This window comes from Sphaeramia orbicularis, chromosome 9 (genome assembly GCF_902148855.1).
Source record: "Sphaeramia orbicularis chromosome 9, fSphaOr1.1, whole genome shotgun sequence".
Classification (NCBI taxonomy): Eukaryota; Metazoa; Chordata; class Actinopteri; order Kurtiformes; family Apogonidae; genus Sphaeramia; species Sphaeramia orbicularis.
The window spans coordinates 55,002,628-55,008,578 of NC_043965.1; the positions used below are offsets into that span (position 1 = coordinate 55,002,628).

General features: G+C 37.4%; 1 protein-coding gene across 10 annotated transcripts in view; it reads right to left on the minus strand.

The window, feature by feature from the left end:
- The window catches only part of nsd3 (nuclear receptor binding SET domain protein 3), a 35,406-nt gene extending 33,154 nt beyond the window's left edge, over positions 1-2,252 (minus strand). For 8 of the 10 annotated variants that reach the window (XM_030143245.1, XM_030143248.1, XM_030143247.1 and 5 more), the window contains exon 1: positions 1,695-2,252. The gene's annotated coding sequence lies outside the window, so the exon portion shown is untranslated. The remainder of the gene's footprint in view (positions 1-1,694) is intronic. The other 2 variants (XM_030143249.1, XM_030143253.1) reach the window with 1 other exon arrangement.
- Positions 2,253-5,951: the final 3,699 nt, after the last annotated feature.

Below are 5,951 nucleotides of genomic sequence, written 5' to 3' on the forward strand. Positions count from 1 at the left end.
AGCCTGTGCAATTACACAACTGCAAAAAAGCAAAATTTTTGAGTTCCAGCTTTAATCTAAGTTTCTTGTTGTAATCCCTTGAACCGGTCTTTAAGTTGTTTACTGAACATCCTTTGTATTGTGTACTTCACCATTGTTTTGGCCATTTCCTGGTTATACAGTTGATGAGACGTCTATTTAAATACAACACAGAACTCAATAAAGACTGAGTGTAAGAAAAGTTTCTGTTCATATTTTGTATGAATATATATCATAAAAGTCTATCACAATGGAATTGTACGCATCCTTATATATCCATAAAACCCAAAGGAATATCAATCAGTATTATTTCCGTTTAAGTAAAACATGCCTCACTCTGTGTGTCTGCCAGGATCACAAATCACAAACCTGTCAACAACAATCACAACAGGAGCTAAACCAAATCCACTCAGCCTTAGTTTTTAGTCACATTACACACCCACACACCTGGAGAAACCCCCAAATCTGTTACCTCTCTGACATTTGACTGACCACACAACTAAATGACAGAACATTGCATTACCTGACAATACTGAGGGAATGGCTCAACTGTAAACACACACACACACACTCACACACACACATCTGACTAGTAGAGTCCAATTCTAGCAGGATCACCACCCATCTGTAAAACAACAAACCCAAGCCCCTCAGCCTGGGCTTAAACACAGGCAGGTTGTGCTTGGGTCTCATCACCTGTGCAGTCTGCCCCCTCAGAAGGCATGGAGCTCAATTTGCTCATTTTGTGTTTTTATTTCATCCACACATGGTGGCCTGCGTCAGCAAAACAAAGAACGGTTTCCAGCGGCTTGCTTTTGCCCTCATATTCTGTCCACTTTTCGTGCCTGTGATGGATTCATCAAGTTAAAATTGGACAGAAATAGGCTCATAGCGAACAGACTAATCCACTGAGTGTAGTTTAATTTCTAAACACACACACACACACACACACACACTCTGCTCTGGCAAAGGTGGATAACGGTGATGTAAACACCCATAAGGTGTCAACTAACGGTCACTCGCTGCCTATATTTGTGTGAGGTGTTATTTTGGGCTACGGGACCACATGGCAAACATTAATGTGCATCTAAAAACGTGTGGTTGCATTTAAAAACGACTGCGCAGACGAAAATATCTGACTGAATTCTCCTGTAGCCTTCTGCGATGTTAGCCTAAAGCTACCTGCCATCAAAGGGGCTTGTCTTGAAACATGTTCACTATTTACAGGCTTAGGAGCATATTTTACACCGTGTGAAGGTATTCAGTGTGTATATCGGCTCCAAATAGCCTTGTGTTGAGTCGTAATGTTGATACATTTGACGTGCATCACACATGGAAAAAGATGAAAGGGAAAGCTAATGTTGGCTAGGCTAACGCTCCACTGCCAATATGGCTGCCTTTGCCCCTTTAAATCAAATTGTCTGGCGTGATTATACCTCCATCACTGGCGGTTTGGTGAAAAATGTGGCCGAAAACAGGCCAACCACAAGCAAAAAACAGTGTGGGCACGTACAGAGGAGGCAGAACAACATGCAACGGACGGCGGCGGCAGCTAGAGCGGCGGCTACAGCAAACACGCTTATCGGTAAAAGAGGAGAGAGCAAAGGAGCAGAGAGCCCAGATTTAGATGGAGGAGAAGGAGAGAGATGCAGGCAGGGAAGAAAAGATGGCAATACCTTCAGCGTGTCCCATTCTAAACACATACACCAGCCAGCAACGCTTCCTTGTTTAATCTATGGGGGGTAAAAATCAAAAAATAAAAAAATAATCCTGTAATATTGATAAAGCGCAGGCCTTTCCTTTTCGTTTTGGTTTTAACGCAATTCTCAACACAGAGGAGGAGGGGGTGTTACGCTATCTGGTCGCTACCCAATCCCATTGCTTGGTTCTTCCTCAATGTAGGGACTGGAGCATTTAGTGAAAAGCCTGCTAGAGACAGATATGTTCAATTCTCGCCCCCTCCCATGTGCATTCTTCCTGGTTATAATCTGTGCGGGCTCCCTCTTCGTCTGTCTTAACAAAAGCACCGTGCTGCCTGCGCCTGCCCGTTCTGGAGCTGCCGGGGGCTCTGGCGGAGGTCAGGGACGGAGGTCGGGCTCCAGCTCAGCGCCAAATCACACCAGATCACACCGGCCTAGAGCCTGGGTCAACAGGCGGACACCGGGATGTGTAGTTTACTGCACATTTAGTCAAATAGGAAACATGAGCAGGGCTTATGTGGTCAATAGAAAAGTCACGCCTACACTGAATGAAGGAGGAAACCGTGTCGTATTTCACTTGAGGAGGGGGACGATGTGCACATATCGCGAGATTTGTGTGTTGTTGTTGTTGTTGTTTTTTTTAACGTTGCCAAAAAAATAACATCGGTATTGAATGCGGTAATGTGATATATCTTAGATGTGAAATAACTGTTTTGATGTTCTCTCTCTCTTTTCCCTGAACACAAACGCCATGCAGATGCTGGAGTTACGTCTGCAGCTGCGCCTCTGATTGGCTTTTATCCGCCTCCTGGCCTGATCTGGAGCTGACAGGAGGAGACACACTCAAAGATGTCTCACTCTGACTCTTTTTATGTTTGTGAAAATCCACGGCTCTCGGGCAAATATGCAGTAGGTTGAAGTAGTATTGAAGCTTTGTATTTTTACCTGAGATATTAACAGTGCTGTCAAAGAAAATGTAAAGAAAATGTGTATGTCTGTTGTGGGTGTCAGAATGTGGAATTCTCTGGCAGTGGAAGAGAAGAGCTGTACAAATATTTGTTCAGTTTAAGAGGTTGTATAAGGAAAGAATAGAGAAGCTTTATGAAAGCATGTAATGAAATAATAACTTATGGATGTTAGATTTGTTTTATTTGCATTGATTATCATGTAAACTGTTTACTGTAATAACTGTAATGGCAACGTATCTGATGTAAGCACATGTTTGAAGAAAGGGGCAGGTATTATAAGTTTTCTTCATCCTGCTCCTTTCCAATCATTTGGATTGGAATGAATGAATAAAATAAAAAAAAATGAAATGAAAATACTCAACAACATTGAAAGTTCTGTATTTAAAACCTTACTGTATGTAAGTACATTTATCTAACAATACTTAGGTTATATGCTTATTACACTGGTTTACAAGTAAAACAGCAACAGAATGAAAGGACTGAATCTTTACCAGGTTTGAGTCCCTAACAGTGAAACATTTATCAGAAGTGGTGGTTGACAGTAGATTAAAAAATACAGCCTTGGGTCAAAATGTGAACTTCTGAGACTTATTGAGAGAATGAAGTTTTACTCAAAAGGAATGTTTGTCTCAGAGCAAAACGCTGTCTGCACATCACAATACATTAACTTTTCAGGTTCTTTCTAGTGGAAGATTTATAAATCTATTATATATATATATATATATATATATATATATATATATATATATATATATATATATATATATATATATATACAGGGTGGGGAAGCAAAATTTACAATATTTTGAGGCAGGGATTGAAAGACAGTGTATGACCAATTAGTTTATTGAAAGTCATGAGAATTTATTTGCCACAAGAAAATTGACATAATAGAAAATGTTTTTATTCTCTGTGTCCTCCTTCTTTCTCAATAACTGCCTTCACACGCTTCCTGAAACTTGCGCAAGTGTTCCTCAAATATTGGGGTGACAACTTCTCCCATTCTTCTTTAATAGTATCTTCCAGACTTTCTGGTAATAGTTTTGCTCATAGTCATTCTCTTCTTTCCATTATAAACAGTCTTTATGGACACTCCAACTATTTTTGAAATCTCCTTTGGTGTGACGAGTGCATTCAGCAAATCACACACTCTTTGACGTTTGCTTTCCTGATTACTCATATGGGCAAAAGTTTCTGAAAAGGTATGGATAATAGTGTTAGGTATGATTATGACATCAGTATATGTTTGGTTTCAAAACAATTGACGTAGTGCCTGCTGAGAAAAAACAACTAAATGTTCATTATAAATTTTGCTTCCCCACCCTGTGTGTATATATATATATATATATATATATATATATATATATATGTATATATATATATATATATATATATATATATATATATATATATATATGTATGTATGTATATATATGTATATATATATATATATATATGTATATATATATATATATATATATATATATATATATATATATATATATATATATATATATGAACCCATACATATGCATAATAACACTTTATCATATACATTTAAATCATGAGCTAACCATTACATTTGTCATTTGTCTTCCAGTTCATCTTATTAAAGTATTTCAAATCTGACACATTTCATCTCGGGGAGATAATTTCTAAAAACCTGTAGACCAGTGTCACCAGTAGACTTAAATGGAAGATTCAGGTGTTTGGGTTGGAATATGGTCAAAAAATGAAATGTAATTTTGAATTTAAAAAAAAAAAAAAAAACAGTTCTTGCATTGACACTTTTTAATTTTGTGGGTTATGTGTAAAGTTTAAAGGCGGTGCAACTTGTTGTTTGTTACACTACAACTCCTAATATAACTAATTTTCATAACTATATATTTCACTGTGATATAAACTAATAAAATGCTACAGAGTGCAGTGCATTCTTGCATGTGTACTGTACAATGTGATCTAAAGTCAAACATACTCAGGCACACAATGACAGAACATAGTTACAGAGGATATTTGTGTTTAATTTTATCGATTCTATTGATACTAATGTGTTACTAAAATGACAGTGTCTGTGTAGTTTATGGATTGATTTGCCTCTCCACTGTTGAATTAAACCATTATTGTACATGCAAAAGTTGTACAGTAGCAATGCCGTCCTTAAAAAAAGGACATATACAAAGTTATTTATTGTTTTTTAGCCATCACCTTTTTTTTTTTTTTTTTTTTTTGAGCTATAGTCCACCTTTTCCTCTGACAGAACACAACTGCTAACATTCTGTGAACTAATGACTTGGGGTTGCAAACTAATAGTTTTGTTTATATTATTGGTAATCAATCATGCAACCAATACACTATTTGTATGCAACAGTGATAGACTCCACTCTTTAGTTATTGACTGTAGCTCTTTGTTGGTTTTGTCCAAATATTTATTAGAGACCATCTCCGTCTCATTGGTTTATGACAGGGGTCTCAAACTCAGATCCTCGAGGGCCGGTATCCTGCATGTTTTGGATGTATCCCTCTTCCAACACACCTGATTCAAATGATAAGCCTATTATCAAGCTCTGCAGAAGCCTGATAACGACTGTCAGGTGTGCTGGAGGAGGGAAACAACTAAAACATGCAGGATACCGGCCCTTGAGGATCTGAGTTTGAGAACCCTGGTTTATGGGATGTTCTCACCATTTCTGTGTTTACCACAAATCCCACTCTTTTAACAGGAATTGTAACATTTTGCACAAGCGTGGGGACTCATAATTATGGTAGAGCAGGTTAGACATTTTGGAACAACGAATCATAAATACATAAATATGTATTATTGTAAAATAGTAGCCTAGATGTAGAGATAAGTTTTGAAAATCATACCAAGGTGCTTCAAAATGTCTGACATTTGCATAGTGTGTATTATGTCCCCAAAGAAATTTGTGTCAGTATTTTCCAGGGTAAAAGTCATATAGAGCTGTGGTAGATATTACTTCTGTTCTGACAAATGATGAACAATATTATTAAAAGGGAAGAAAATAGTTTAAAATGTATGAAATCATTTAGTGAATTATATGAAAAATGAGAGAATCATTATACTTTATGAATTTAAATCCTAGTACTACAATGATTTCATATGAACTTGGTGCAGTAGTCTATGCAAAAGGACAATATGAGAGGGTTTCATTTTGAACAAATGAGTGATGATCTGTTTGAGCATAGACGATCTTGGGGGGTACGCGCACAACATTCACGCATGTCCAGTGTGACCTTTGAGTGCAGC